The 16485-nt window shown below is 40.9% G+C and overlaps 1 protein-coding gene across 4 annotated transcripts in view; it reads right to left on the bottom strand.

The window, feature by feature from the left end:
- LRRC4C (leucine rich repeat containing 4C) overlaps window positions 1-16485 on the bottom strand; it is a 983140-nt gene that overhangs the window by 792029 nt on the left and 174626 nt on the right. The window contains exon 1 of one of the 4 annotated variants that reach the window (XM_029582722.1): window positions 10543-10656. The exons of the other annotated variants lie outside the window; for them this stretch is intronic. The gene's annotated coding sequence lies outside the window, so the exon portion shown is untranslated. Of the gene's footprint in view, window positions 1-10542; window positions 10657-16485 lie in introns of those variants that run through there. 4 annotated transcript variants of the gene reach the window in all.

Here is a 16485-nt window from a genome sequence, read left to right as displayed (position 1 = left end):
CAAACCTCTTTTTTTTTTTATAATCAACCTTCTCCAGTTCTTGTATCACTATCATCGTCAGACGGTAAATTAAGAGAGGTTGTGAAGAATGTCTATTTTGCACACACACACACTTCAATTATGCACCCTGATGAGGGCAAAAAAACTTCAGAGGAAAGAAACAAGAGTTAAGGTGGCTTTTGCTTGAATATTATCTAAGGGAAAGGGAACTCTGCAATTTGAACATGAGGAGATCACTTTAGTGCAAACTGTTCAGGTTAACAAAGCTTTTTATTCCAGAACAAAAAGCTGCGGGTGACATTTTTCTGTAACTGTTCCCATTCTTTTTCCAACCCCATCCTATAATGTCTAGGGGGGGGGGGGGGGGTGCTGGTTGTTTTTTTTTAATTGGAGCTGTCCATGGTTTAAAAAAATGTGTATATTGTAGAATACCATGAAATCTTTTAATTTTTATAAATGTATTTTTTTTAAATTCAAATTAATTACAAGAATTAATCTTGAGAAGCAAAGTACACAAACAAATTATAATGCCAGAGTAATGATGAAAAAAAGGAAATCATACATAAATCCACAACCATTGCGGGAAGAGAAAACATTAAAGTGAAGAATATTTCAAACAAGAAAATCAAGGACACCCTCCTAGAAGAAAAATTGGCAAGAATGAATGCTACATTCCAGATGGGCTGCCCAGAGTAGATCCCATTCAAGCACTTTCCAATGATTTGGCACTAAGAAAAAAAGTAAGCTAAAAAAACCTCGAAAAAAACATATTGGTATGCTGATATCTTATTAGGAGAAAAACATAGCTTCCATTTCTAACACTTCAGGTCCTAGAAGCAAACATTGTTTCCTTCTTTTTCGAGTCACAGCAGCTACGTTAAGAAATATCTTTATTTTACATCTATAAAACAAACCATCCTTGTATCTAAAGAAAAGCTTCATTATCCAGTTGTGATCAGACTCCAAGACCAAGAAAACAATTAATGTAGCGTTTTTCACTTGTAAATCCTTGATTCAAGAAAAGAATTCAAGTCCAGACTATGTGGAGAAACAGATTCCATTCCATTTTTATCATCCTTCATTTACTAGGCCTTTGGGAGAAGAGACTCATTGGAATTTTAAGATCATCAAGCATATTTTTTTTTTTTAAAGATCTCTTTGTACAAAATCATACTAATTTTTGGAAAATTAATAAACCTTAAATTTTACAATATTCTCAAAATGTTCAGTCTTGTGATGTAACATAGTATATCCTTAACCAAAAGAGACATATTAGCCTACAACTAGACAACCTTCTGCTCCAAGGAGTTCATTTTTCCAATATTATTTTCTACTCTCTTCTCACACTGTTCCAATCTTTGTTTAAAGTCCTGATATGCAGAATATATCTGAGAGATTTGTGCAGATAAACCCTTCTCCAAACCTTCAATAGCTATCCTAAATAGCTTCTCATGAGAAGACTTGCAGTCTCTTCAAAGTAAAGGGTGCCTGAGACTTCAAAACTTGATTGTCACCCATGCCAACCTCTTACAGCTCCAACCAGCTCTATTGAGGATTTTATCATCTTTAGCAACTTGGTTGAGGTCAATGCCAGCATTCCACAGGGTTCCAGCTGCAACGTCACTAGGTCTGCTATTGTGCTGAGATTGAACAGGATTGGTCCCCTCCTGATAATGTGTCCAAACCCTCCTGCAACAGGCCCCAGCAGCAGCAGCTTCCTTTGTTCCAGGTTTAACAAAACATCAAGGGCCTTGGAAGTCATCAGGAAATTTTCCTCCTCTGAACTTCCAAGCAGCCCTGTACTAGAGCCTCCCAGCTGTCTCTCGCCATGGCTCACAAATCTATCAATAGATCCAGAGGATAGAGACACTGCTCTCGTGTCGGGTAAGTCTTGGAACTCACCCTTCCTCTTAACCATATTAATGATAAAAAGGAAGTCAGTAAGATAAAAATTAACCATCCGTAGCAAGATAGGTGTCCACCATATTGCTCCTCCCTTATGTGCCAGTTCTAACTGGAAATCTTTTCTAAAACATGAAGGTATCAAGAAAATATTTTCTGCCCTCTGTTATTTTTTTATCACAGCATGTATCATCATGCCCAAGTTAACCACAGAAGCTAGGGACTCATGAACCAGGCATAAAAATGTCATGTAAGAGAGCTCTGAGGCCATATTAGCTAAACATTTTTTCCACTGTCACAATATTTATTTTATTTATTTAAAATGGATTTATATACCACTTTTTCAATAAAAGATTGGTCAAAATGGTTCACAATATGGAAGAAACTCTAGAGCTTAGTGTGCAAAACTCAAGAATTCTGTGAATGATCCTCACTTGACCTTAGAACTGATCATAGGCTGCCCTCTAGGCATTTTCATGTTTATAATATTCTGCACTGTATATCTAGTCCAAACGTTTCCTAAGGGCACCTAGGGGATTTCCAGAATATGAGTTTTAAATCCTGGGAAATTTGAGCCTTTTTGATTTGTTCTAAAGAAATAAATAAATGGGAGATCCTTTCCTTGAAAAAAAAAAAAAAAAAAGACAAACAAGATGCTTCAAAACAGGGATCTTTGAGAAAAGCTTCCACCATCTTTATGTCCAACTGCAGATTAAAAAGGAGTACCAGACACGGCAGAAACGCAGGCTATGAAACTATAATCTGGAGAAGTTGTTGTGAGTGCAGCCTTCAGAGGCCGATGGTGTGGGCTCGGTGCGCATCACTTTTCTCATGGGAGAGCGGAACCCTTGGGTCACAGGGCGGCTCAGGTCAGGACATGAGTCACACCTGTGGTGAGGTGTGTGTGCGGGAATGAGTGCCACAGGAGCAGAGCTGGACAGAGCTTGGAACACAGGGCTACAACAAGGTCTCTGGCTAGGACTAGGAACTTGGAACCCAAGAGAGTTCAAGGAAAGCTAGAGCACAAGAGTCAAAGAGGAACTTGGAACGTGGGACTCTCGAGGAGAATGACGTGGAGCTTGGGAGTCTCGAAGAGTATGTCGTGGAGCTTGGAACTTGGAACATAGAGCAGAAGACTTGGGACTTGGAGCATAGAGCAGAAGACTTGGAATGAAGACGAGTCCCTCAGGCACCCTACACAGCACATAGGGCTGGTCAAGGACCACACTGAAGACTCGGGTGAGGACAATACACAGGTGGGGATGAGCAAGACCCTCAGGTGCCCTACACAGCATGTGGGGCTGGTCATGGACCACACAGCCAGATGGCTGGTTGCAGACCACGAGGAGATCGGGGTGAGCTCAGGAAGTCTCATAGCACAGAGTAGTGGAAACCCCTAGGATCCTCCAGAGTTAGAACTAGGAACAGATAAAAGCTTGAAGCTAGAAGACTCAGAATAAAAGCAGGACATCTGCGGAGGCATGGGTCCCACCAGACCTGGAGCATTAGGACCGGGACAACATCAAAGGGAGACAAGGACATTACAGGACGAGGACTCACAGACCTCTTGGAACATCTTGAAGCTGATTGCAGAACTTGGAATGGACTGCAGGACTTGAACCATGGAACATTTTGGAACAGATATCTGGATCTGGACTCACGGACGTCCGGACCATGGGATCTGGACTCACGGACATCCGGACTTGGAACAGACCATGGGATCTGGACTCATGGACGTCCGGACTTGGAACGGACCATGGGATCTGGACTCACGGACATCCGGACTTGGAACAGACCACGGGATCTGGACTCATGGATGTCCGGACTTGGAGCAGACATCTGGACTTGGAATAGACATCTGGACCTGGACTCAGGAACAGGCATCAGATGAAGAGATGTCTTCAGGAGCATCTGAGCTGATGCAAAGACAAAGCTGGAATGAAGCAAGGCCCTCTTAAAGGGCTGAGAGGGTAACTCCCTGGGAGGAGCTGCTAGGAGGACCACACCTCTCTGTCCCTTTAAGAAGGGAAGAGAGCTGCAGGCCTGCCCCCTAGGAGGAGGAGCAGGAATAGGAAGTTCAGAACCCTGGACAGTGGCGTCCTTGCTGCTGTGCAGGTAGGAGATGGAGCGGAGGAAGCTGGGCCTCTGGGCAGGCCCTGATGACATCGGCGGCTTCCTGCCACGACGAGGAAGAGAAGACTGGGCCACAGGCAGGTCCCCAAAAGGGAAGTGGCCTCCAGGCGAGGCAAAGACTCGGCACGGCTCCTACCGTGCTGGCAAGATGGTGGCCGGGCCACGGAAGCACCCGGCGTCGGTTGTCTCAGGTGAGGCCCCGGCTTTGGTTGCAGCCTCCAGCCCGTGAAGGGCAGCATCGGGCAGTACAGGGCCATGGAGGTAAGGCCCTGTCCACGTGAAACAAGGGTAGGGGCGTAACAGAAGTTTTTAAGAAAAAATAAACATTGGACAATAAAAACATTTTTTTGTTCTTCATTTGGAAGATAGTGAGCCCAGTGGTATGAAAATTTGTCATTAAGATCAAAAAAGTCATGGAAATACAACAATGCCAAAATATGAACATGATGGTATTTTGATTTCTGACTTTTTATGGATTATATCCTTTCAGGCTAATTTCAATGCGAGTGCGCATGCACCCATACACTGGAATGCATATGATTTAAAATACACCTACCATGTGTAAGTAGGCTGCTAATTGTAAGAGATTACTTGACCAAACCTACTTTGCATATTTCCCATAAGACTTTGCCACTTTAAACCAATTATGTAAGCAGATTTTAAAATATGCTCGTGCAAGGGACATTTCCAGTTTTTCCAAAAAGTCCATCAGTTTGCCCAGTCAATTTCGAGACCATCCATACCCCTCTAATTCTTCATCAAGCACACACCTTAGTTGACCCCTCACCCTGTTGTGTAAGCCCTAAAACACAAGATCTGCAAACTTGCTCCTGATCAGTAGCAGCAGTAAGCAAGCCGCTGCACACTATCACCTCAGTTTTTAAAATACGGTGTCACACTCAAAACACCCATTCTCCACTTCTTTTCCACCTCCTTATTTTTTGCTTGCACACATGCATATATGCACATAAATCGTGGCTTTTAAAACCTGCGTTGCTCACATGCAATCCACAAACTCATGTGTATGGGTATTTTTGGGTGTGCAATGCTTTTAAAATCAACCACTTTGTGTGTTCCTAGGGGCCTTTTTAGTTTTTTAATATGCTGTCTTGTGCTTTAAGTGCTGTGTTTCCCTGATTTTTTGTTTTAATTTTCAGGCCATATTTTCACACCACTGACCTTGCTCTGGTTTGACTACTCCTGGGATGTTTTTTGCCTCTTCCTCTTTCTTGTAGTATAGACTGATCCTCATTAGAACATAGATTTGAACAGCAGGTTTTTATCATTACAAACAAAAAAGCGAACATCTTGGGAGTTTATTTTCCTGATCTTTCAGTTTGCAGGCACATACTGCAAACTGTAAAACAAAAACAATCTAAATGGGTACTTGGCTAGTTGTAAATATTTGGGCAGGAAAATAAATCACTGAATCCTGAGCCGGCAAATCTTAGATGCAATTCAAAACCCATTTTCTTTGAAGCATTCCGCTCTTGCAAATGGCAATCTGTTGACTAATTATGCCCAGAAATATTACAGTAAATAATTTACATGACACTTTCTGAATACAGTGAGAGCAGCCAAGACTTCTGTCTTGTTAATTCTTCATGTCCTATCTGTGAAGCACTGTGTAGTAACATACCATACCCATTCTGCAAGAATCTTGGTTAGATCATTCTCTTGTGGATTGTAAAATGGCACAGCTAACATTCAGAGATGCACCAGCATCCACTCACTAGATGCATCAAAAAATCTTTCTAAAAATGATTCCAGTAATTGCCCTCTGTGGGCCTAATGATGTCAGTGCTCTGAAGTTATCTAGTACATGGGTGGGAAAGCACTAAACCTCTGTAGTAAGAATGCCACAGTCCCCATGGTGAAGGAGGTATAAATCTGTAAAACAGGCAAGGCATTTGCTACTACCAGATATTTGACATTTCCCCTATGGAGATTCATGTATGAAGCATGAACACTTTTGGATCTCATCTGTCCTCATATACATACAACACATTTTGCATACATGTAGTGCACGGTTTTCTGTAGGGGTTAGCAGCATTGGTAGTGAATATACACATCTGATCGCTTGATTTTATTTTACATCCTGAGTGTGCATAAGCTTTATAAGAACCCTAAGACACAAGTCCGTTCCATTTTCTCTTCCCCAAATAAAATCAATTCTTAATTAACCTCTTAAAAATACTTGTTGGAATAACCCTGGTATTATTAGCTGTTTGGGTGAAATATCCCATCAATCTCAGCTCTGCAAAATGTACTCTGGCACATATGATAGAAAATAGACCTTGAAAACACATACTATTCTGCCAGCCCTGTTTCTCTTGGGAGTAGACCTGCTACATATTTCTACTGTGCAGTAGCTCTGCAAATGAGAAAAAGAAACATTTTGTATAATGTTCAATTAGCACATTTTCCCCATGAAATTCTCAAGAAAAAGTCAAATATATTGACTTACCCTACGCATGCTTTAGTGCTACCCAACTCATGATTCAGATCTGTCAAGTTTGTATGTTCGCTCTAACGAAAAGAGTTTCAATTCCAAAACTGGTCAACTCTGCCCTTTCCGGTGACTAAATCCTCTCTCTGCAGAGACATATGCATCATACCTACTCAGAAAGCTTTGAATCAAAGCCCTATTACTTATCCTAAATGTTCTTCCTCAAATGTGTTGATTTCTGTGGGTGCTAGGGAAAGGCTTGCTATAGTTCACTGCTTGTTGCTAGGTGATAATTAATTTGCTTTGATTATACAACTGGCTTGATGCATCATTGAGATGGCCTCTTCATCCAGTAATACCAACAAATCTCTGCTCATTTTGCCCAAGGCAATCCTTCATTGTCTGCTCTTTTTTCCTTAAGAAAAGTTATTTATAGACTTACTCCAGTGTTTTCAACAATATTCAGCATGACAGGGCATGCGCACACACAACTGCACACATGGAATTGGCAATGACTGTGGTACAGAAGTCCCTAGCAGCAGAAATATGTGCAGAGCCCTAGAGACTAAGTGAAATGCTGCAATGGTTTTGAAATAAACACCCGCAAGTCACAGGCATGGCGGGTGGGGAGAGTAGGCACCAAGGGTTACACAAGGAGCTGGAAAACAAACTCCAGCCTGGACTCTGCAGAATTTGGGGAATCACTAATGGGGCAGTCTGCCTGGGAAAAAAAGCATAGAGCCCTCAAACAAAACAGCCTCCTGAAAACTGCAGCTCACATGATCAAGGGAGTAGATGGAGGGGAAGTAGAAGGGAAGAGTGGGAGGAGGGATGGAGATGGAGGACAAGTGCAGAGAGTCTGCAGGAGGGATGCAGAAAAGATGAGGAAGTATAGGGGCAGTAGGAAGGATGACAACGTGGAAAGTAGAATTAGAAAATAGCACCCACACTCATGCACTCTCTCACATCCCCATAGCATGCAATCGACAAACACAACTGCCCCTACCCAACACCATTCAACTCACTCAAATCACTACATCCCACAAATACATATCCTGAAACACATCTCCCACACGCAGCCCTCTACTGTTTCTTACCACACATACCACCAGAACGCCACTCACAACACTCACCCTGCCTCATACCACTGACAACACCACCACACACCTCCCACAAAGCAACCTGCACCTTCACCGTCACACAATCACCAACAGCACCATAAACCCAGTCATGACAAATATCCCCTCACATCAATGACAGTGCTACCACCACAACACACCTCACAGCTCCACATAACTATGCACCACACCATAAATCCAGTCACAACACTCAGCCCCTCCCCTCCAAACCTACTTTATCCCAGTGAATTACCCCCTTATATCACCAAAAAAAATACCCTCACAACACACCCCTAACCACAGGCACCTACACTATATATACTCCTGGAAATCCTGTCGCAATACTTGCTTCCTGTACACCTCTTACCCCTTCACACCACCCAACCCTGCATGCCCTATTGCAACACTCAACCCCCTACACACACAGTCATCCCTAGGCACTCATCCACTCACAGTACCATACACCACGCTCTCACCACAAAATCATATTTACACAAACACTTCTATCCACAAATAAACCTTCACAGTCATTCAAACCACATCAATTCCACATACTACTCAACCTCTCCTAGCATGACCACACTCCACACACACACCACCCACACATGCACCCTTCACTGCCACATGCCCCCCCACACCTACACCTTCACCCTACCACCCTCATCATACAATCCACAAACACTCATCCCCTCAAGCCATCGCTTGAAATCAGCTGGTTAGATTTTGTAGTTATCCTGCTTTGTGTGGCTGGATAACTTTCTACTTAATCAAGTATCTTCAAAGATATCCAATTAAGTAAGTAGTGCTGTCAGTATTGAAAACAAAGAAAGAAAAGGACCTGCAGGCTGACTCTCTTCCTTCCCCTACCCTATAAATAAAGACCTATATCAGGCCTTGCACCCCTCCAGCCTAAAACGTCTCCTACATTATTGTAAATTTGATCCAAAGATTGGAACCGCCCAGTACCCCTTCCTCATTTCCATTTCTATCTTTCAAATTGTTCCCTTCCCTGGACCTCAGCTCCTTTGCAGTACCAAAGGGCCTGAGTGTACCTCCCATGATGAAAGTTATTTGTTCATCACCACAGTATCTAAGTGAACTAGGAGCGATCAAAGCTTTTCTTTTTTTTAGCACCTTCCAAATGTAAGTAGGAAAGGAAATTCAAAGTGACCTTCCCCTGATAAAAGTCATTTTGTAAAAATGATGCATTTAAGGTGCATGTCTCTCTCTCTAGGCAGGCTTTCTTAGTTTGCTCACTATAATCATGTTTTCCTAGCGGATGGTCCTTGAAGTTTTAGGAAGGAAAAACACAGCTGAATGTTCATAAGCTGTAAAAAGTGAATTTAATTACTAAGCTGACCTACAGCAAGTGACCTTGAACACATACAATACATACGCAAGGGTTTATGCTTAAATTTAGAGACCTTTAGGATTGGGAGGGTGCTCATACTTGTTCTTCATACTAAGTGCTTCCTCTTCAAGCATGAATCAACCTTTTGCATGTTGGACTGCAATTACTGCTATGAATAGCTCTGTACTCAATGACAACTAATGGGTCAAAAAGTAGGTGATGTGAAGAGCACTACTTTCATTATCCCTTACCACTTGGTATCCCTTTCTACCTTTCCCATTTCATTGCCCATCTCATTGTAGACATTCTAGGCTCCTTCGCCTTTCTATCACCTGCTATCCGTGGCGGAAATTCTGCCCAAGCAGACCTAAGAAAGAAAGAAGCCCACTCATGAATCTTCTGAAGTGGATCCTCTCTTCCTTGCCTCTAGAGGCCTGTCCAAAATCAATGCTTAGGGGCCCTTATTCTGAACCTATGAGAGACTTTATCATCTTTTTTCACCTCTGGTTTCTTAAATTATTGTTTGGTGCTGCTCTTACACACAAGCTCCTCTTACACACAAGGTGCCACAGGCTATAATGCACCAAGGATGGAGCTGCTGATCTGCAGCCTGACATTTCTGAAAAGTCTTACACACAGCTACATTCTATGATATTTATGCTTCTTGGGGAAAATTGTATGCTAATCTCCTCTCCCTCTGTACTTCAGCTTTGAGATCCACTTAGAAAGTATGTTATCATACCAAACCTCTCTGGTGGTTGGGAGCTAAAATATTCCCAACTCATCTGATTCAGTTACCTCCTTGGGAAGAAGTTGTATACAGAGTTGTTATCTTCTCCCAGATTCCAAAGCCTACCCCAAAAAGTCACCTTAAATGCAGAAATGAATAACATTTTTCTTTCAAAGTCATTTTCCTATATAAGGAAAATCAGCATACAATGAGCTGTATATCTGCAGCTTGCCTCTATGTAGGCTTGTGTTGGGTGGCTCTAGTGTGCATGAAATATGCAAGGTGTGAGTGAAGGCACTCTGCTGGTATATGCTGGATCTGAAAATGCTTTGGTCAATCTGGAACAACAACTCTATTCTGTCTTGTCCAGGATTCAGTCCAAATCTCTACACTTCAAACCATTCTGAAGTATTTTATGATTTTTGATATTTCTTGGCTATCAGTCATGAGCCACATCGGCATTGGTTGATCTAGGCTGGGTTGGGATGAAGTCTAGAGGATCAATGTAGCACACAAACTGCCACAACCAACACATCATTATGACTCTTGATTTGCATTATCTAAAATACAATTTACTTCTGCCAAATAACGAGATTGTTGGCAATGCTTCTAAAGCTTACCCATTAGACTTTTCAATGAAGAACCCATTGTATCAAATGTTTCTATTCCTTAGCATATCCTCTCACAAATGAATCCATAAATATATTATTCTACAGTCTGCAGTTATCACTGACTCATGTCTAGTCTAGGTCTTCTGATACAAATTTCCTGAGCTGCTTTAAAACTTCCATCACCTGTAAATGAGAGGTATGAGCAAGAGGAAAGAAATATTTCTGCCAATCGATTGTACCATGATTACCTTTCGCAGTGTGATGAAAAAAGGGACTGTCAGCTCCCCTTCTTCATTTTTTTGATTGGCATAAACCTCCAAATTCTACCAGATTTTTTTTTCTGTTGCCACTTTCGGATAGCGTTAGCATTCCCGACTCTTTCTGCAGAGAGAATCAATGGATACTTACTATGAGGTCCATATTCAGTCACAATCTGGATAGCAAAGTTAGCCAGATAAACTTTTCCAGCTAACTTTGGAGGTACATTCAATAGAACAACTGTAATACTGAATATAGCTGGCTAACTAACCGGCTAACTTTAGGACAACTATTTGGCCCAATCAGATGTAGTTGGCTATGTTATTGGGTTAACTTAGGGCCTGATTTACTAAGGCTTTTCTCCCATTCTGTGTCTATGGGAAAAATACTTAGTAAATAAGGCCTCTAGTTGGCTAACAACTCCTCCCAATTGTGTCTCCAGACCACTCCTAATTTATCAAGTTATCCTGGTAGAATTTAGCTGATTAGCTGGCTAGAATTTAACTGGATAAGAGTCTAAATCTTCATTTAGGCAGATAACGTAAGTTATCCAGCTAAATACTTTTGAATACGGACCTCTGGTAGTCCTCTGCTGAAGACCACTTTCTTATACTCCTGCTTGAATGTAGTATCTCATGCTATCTTTCTGATTTTTAATCTTTAATGAGGGTGTTCTTTTATTTTGAACTGTCTATGGCCCCTAGTCCCAAACAGAAGTCATCAAATGTAAACACTGGCATAATTTCCTCCATTCCAGTTTTTTTGTTTATTCCCTCTACAAAGAATTCCAGGACTTGCAGCCTTGTTGCTTGAATAGGAAAAGCATGATTCCAAATCCCAGGATGTTTTGCAATAATAGTGATTTAAAAATCAGGGCAGAGGAGGATACAGTATTGTAAACAGGGTCATTTGGTCATTCTGCATTATCTTCCCAACAACTGCTTGCAACAAGCGGTGAATTCTGTTTTCCTTCTCTGCCTCTCACCCATCCTTCTTGAATCACTGTCTGCCCCTTATCAATCCTGAGGATAAAAGCATGTAAGATGCCATCTCATCGTGTCTAGCTGCCACTGCGTTGGACACTGCAGCTGTGAGATAGGCTCTGGCATCCCTCACCACCACGACCATTTTTTTTTTTTTATTTTCCTAGAAAGAGCAAACCTCACATCTTTGGTATGCACGCTGTGATGAAAGATTGACTTTTATTGAAATGCTGAACAATGTCTCCACTTGTTTGCCTGTACTCACATCTCTGCCTCTAACCTTGCGAAATAAATCGTACGTCGGGGATCATTCACCATCCGGCTTGTTTCATTTCTTTCAGCTCTCCTTTTTTTTTAATGAGTATTTGTTTTGGTACCAGGTTATTTTTTTCTTTCTCCACAATAAGTTGATGTATGTTTCCTACTCATTTTCTTCTGTTATCCACAGCAAAAATATAGTTTCAGGCCTTCCAGGAAAAATGTGTTCTTGATAAAAATGACATTTTTTTAAATTTAAATTCATAGATGTATTTCATAGATTTGAAACTGTACATTAACAATTTAGAGTAATTTTATTACTCTAAATTGTGTGACTAATTAAAAAATGAATAACACCTCAACAAATATAAAAAACATGATGGCAGAAAAAGACCATATAGCCTGCCTAGTCTACCCATTCAGACATCTGCTCTCATCTACAAGCCCTGCTCGTCCCAGGCTTTTTTGAATGCAGATACTGTTCTTGGCTCCATACCTTTCCAGTATACCTCCCTTCTACACTCATTCCATGACCCCCTCATCCCAGAAACTCCTTTCCATGGAAAGAAACCCATTCTCCTGGTCAATGACACATCTGAGGTATATACATGTCTCTATCTCCCCATCTCACCTAAATAGAAACATAGAAATGATGGCAGAAGAAGACCAAACGGCCCATCCAGTCTGCCCAGCAAGCTTTCACACTATTTTTTTTCTCATACTTATCTGTTACTCTTGGCCCTTATTAGTAACCTTTTGGTTCTAGTTACCTTCCACCCCCACCATTGATATAGAAAGCAGTGCTGGAGCTGCATCTAAGTGAAGTATCTAGCTTAATTGGTTAGGGGTAGTAACTGCTACAATAAGCAAGCTACTCCTATTTGTTTACCCAGCCTGTGCCATTCAGTCCTTGATGGTTGTTGTCTGAATATAATTCCTCTTTTCTTTATTCCCCCCCTGCCATTGAAGCAGTGAGTTGCACTGGATATGTATTCCAAGTGAAGTATCAGGCTTAATTGATTCGGGGTAGTAACTGCTGTAACAAGCAAGCTACACCCATAATTTGTTTACCCAGACTATGTAATTCAGTCCTTGTTGGTTGCCTGAATATAAATCCTTTTTTCCTCTTTCCCCCCTGCCGTTGAAGCAGAGAGCTATGCTGGATATGCATTGAAAGTGAAGTATCAGACTTATTTGGTTTGGGGTAGTAACCACCGCAATAAGCAAGCTACTCCCCGCTTTTTTGTGAATGCAAATCCTTTTTACCACATTTCCTCTTGCCGTTGAAGCATAGAGCAATGCTGGAATCACAGTGCTCCTCCAATGCAGTGAGTATGTTTATTGAATAAGGATATTAATCTCCAGGTAGCAGTCATTCTCGCAAGCTACCCCCATGCCTCTTCTCTTCATTCACATCCTCTAGACTTTATGGATCCACAGTGTTTATCCCATGCCCCTTTGAAATCCTTCACAGTTTTGGTCCTCACCACTTCCTCCAGAAGGGCGTTCCAGGCATCTACCACCCTCTCCGTGAAGAAATACTTCTTGACATTGGTTCTGAGTCTTCCTCCCTGGAGTTCCAAATCGTGACCCCTGGTTCTGCTGATTTTTTTCCAATGGAAAAGGTTTGTCATTGTTTTTAGATCATTAAAACCTTTCAAGTATCTGAAAGTTTGTATCATATCACCTCTGCTCCTCCTTTCCTCCAGGGTGTACATATTTAGATTCTTCAATCTCTCATCATAAGTCATTTGATGAAGACCCTCCACCTTTTTGGTTGCCCTTCTCTGGACCGCCTCCATCCTGTCTCTGTCCCTTCGGAGATATGGTCTCCAGAACTGAACACAGTACTCCAGATGAGGGCTCACCAAGGACCTGTACAAGTGGATAATCACTTCCCTTTTCTTACTCGATATTCCTCTCTCTATGCAGCCCAGCATTCTTCTGGCTTTAGCTATTGCCCTGTCACATTGTTTCGCTGACTTCAGATCTTTCCTCTAGGGCAGTGGTTTTCACTCTCAGCTCTCAAGGGCCACGAACAGGTCAGGTTTCCAGGATCTCTCTAATAAATATGTATCAGATTTGCATGCATGCTACCTTTACTGCATGCAAATCTATTTGTTGCATATTTTGGTATCATCTGGAAAGAGACAACTCTTTCCCAATGTTCATTCTGAAATATCACTTAAGAAAATGTTGAAAAGAGCTGGTCCCGAGGAGCAGTCTCTGCGGCACACCACTAGTAACTTCCTTCCCTCTCCTTGCAGTGAACTCCATGTTTCACCACCCTTTATTGCCTCCTCCTCCTCTACTAGTTTCTAACCCAGTCAGTCACTTTAGGACCCATACAAAGAGTGCTCAATTTAAGTTATCCCAATGCAAAGCTTAAAGTACATTTTGTCAACTGATGATTTTTGAACTATTGTCCAAGCTTTTAATTAAGGTTAACTACAGTAATTCTCTGCACATGGGGTTCCCTAATTGCAGGTTAAAAGCATTGTAGCTGCTGCAAGATTCTCATCTTATAAGAATTACACGTTTACCAATATCCCTGAGAATATCATTCAACATAAATCTCTACCTTTCAATTGGATGGATGATATGGATCCCTCATTTCAGGCAAATATGTTTTGTTTTGTCCCACCAGACCTTTGTAGTCATCAGAAGAGCATCTGCTTGCAATCCCACCAAATGGGAGGCTTATTTTAGTTTATTATTTAGTTTGGTTTTCTCAAATAAGTCAAAGTGGTTTACAGCATATAAACTTATTACATAGCAACATTTTTTATTGTATGCAAAAGAACATACAATAAAACAGTTAAAATGCATGTTAAAATTATAAAAAAAAAAGGATAAAAATTTACCTTGATAACTAAACTTAGAACAAAATGTAGCTAAAATTCTATAAAAGACAAATACCTCAGAGATTTAAAAAAAAAAAAAAAAAAAAAAAAAAAACCAACCCCAAAAACCCATGAACATTACATAATTCATGATATAATTCATAGGCCTAATTAAGTAACAATGTTTTTAATTCAAATAGTTATATATCTTATTTGCTTCCCTCAGGAGGGCTTTCCAAAGGACCTGGATACCGAATGAAAAATAATGTCCCCTCCAATTTCATCTGAGTTGGAGAGGGAATATCAGAAAACCTTGACTTGAAGATCTCATTGTTCTTCCTGGGTTATAAAGTATTAAGAGTTTGGAAAGAAATAAAGGCAGTCCCATATAAAAAGCTTTAAAACTGGGGCATACAATTGTGAATTTAATTCTGCAAATGACAGGCAGCCAATGAACTTCAATAAGGCATGATATAACTTGGTCCTATTTCTTCAGACAAAGCTTAACTTTGCTGTCACATTTTGTGCAATCTGTAATCTCTTTATTAAAGTAACTGGAAGATCCATGAGGAAACTATTGCAGCAGTTGAGATGGGTCAAAATGAATGCACAAATTAACAATTTCAAGTCCTGTTCCCTAAAAAAATGATCTTAGATAGCGAATATAGGGTAAAAGGAAATCTGAATCGGCTTTGACACGTATAGGGACACAGTCAGTTCTTCATGTAAACCGGTAACTTTCTCTTTTACCACTATCTTAATTCCATCCATTTGGGGGGGGGGGGGGGGGGGGGTCAGTATGTCGACCTTCCTTTTGAACCAGTGCCCCAGATCTTTGTTGGTTAATTCTTAATCTGTGCTTATGTCTCTTCTAGAGACATGATGACATGCTTTCTCAATAAGTGGGTCTGTACTATAGGATTTCTTGCCACTAGAGTTTAGGCTAATCAAAAATTATAAAATGTTCTGCAAGAAATTGAAAGCTTGACTTTTCTCATAAGCATGCAGTAATTTACGATTTTAATACAGTTTTCCTAGCTAAGGGTCTACTGGCTGCTTGATTTATGTTTTACTCTGTATATGAAAGAAATATTTATGTTTTAATTGTAATCCACTTAGAATTCCAGTGGTTATGATAGGCAGAATATAAAAAAACAAATAAATCTATACTGTATGTCATCTATGTGTAACTGCGTCAAAGGCCTTACTGAAATTTAAGTGCATTACATCTAATTCTCTTTCCTAATCCAACTTTCTGGTCACCCAGTCAAAGAAATTGATCTGATTTGTCTGGCAATCCCTCTGCTGGCTTGAATCTTGTAATTCAATCCGTTGGAATCCAGAAACTACGGTGATTCCATATACTCACCACAGAGGTTGGACTAACCAGCCTGAAATTCCTAGCCTCCTCCTTACTTCCACTTTTATGAACAGGAACCATATCCGCATGTCCTGCCTGAATAGGTTTTAGCCCAAAATAACTATATCCCAACCATGGTTTTTCATGTAGAATGTCTCCATGACAGCCACTCATCCAGGTCAGCCTCTTTCCAGCACTTTATTTCCTATACTATGGCCATTAATATACATAGCTTTCTAGATCTTGCCCTTTTTCCCCATTTATAATGTTTACTTATCTGAGGGCTTCTATTCACTTGAGGGCTTTTTTCATCTATACCCAACAACCCTATTTTAAATCCCTCATTAGTAGATTTTCGAGCCTATTCTGGAAGACACTTTGCCTCTTCTTCAATAGGTGGATACCATCTCTGCTTAGCGATCCTTGAATGTCAACCCCTGGTCCAGGAAGCCAAAGCCTCACTAAAACCAAAATCATAGCACTAGGTTA

The sequence above is a fragment of the Rhinatrema bivittatum genome, chromosome 17, assembly GCF_901001135.1.
Source record: "Rhinatrema bivittatum chromosome 17, aRhiBiv1.1, whole genome shotgun sequence".
NCBI classification, from domain to species: Eukaryota; Metazoa; Chordata; class Amphibia; order Gymnophiona; family Rhinatrematidae; genus Rhinatrema; species Rhinatrema bivittatum.
This window is presented reverse-complemented; position numbering and strand designations above follow the sequence as displayed.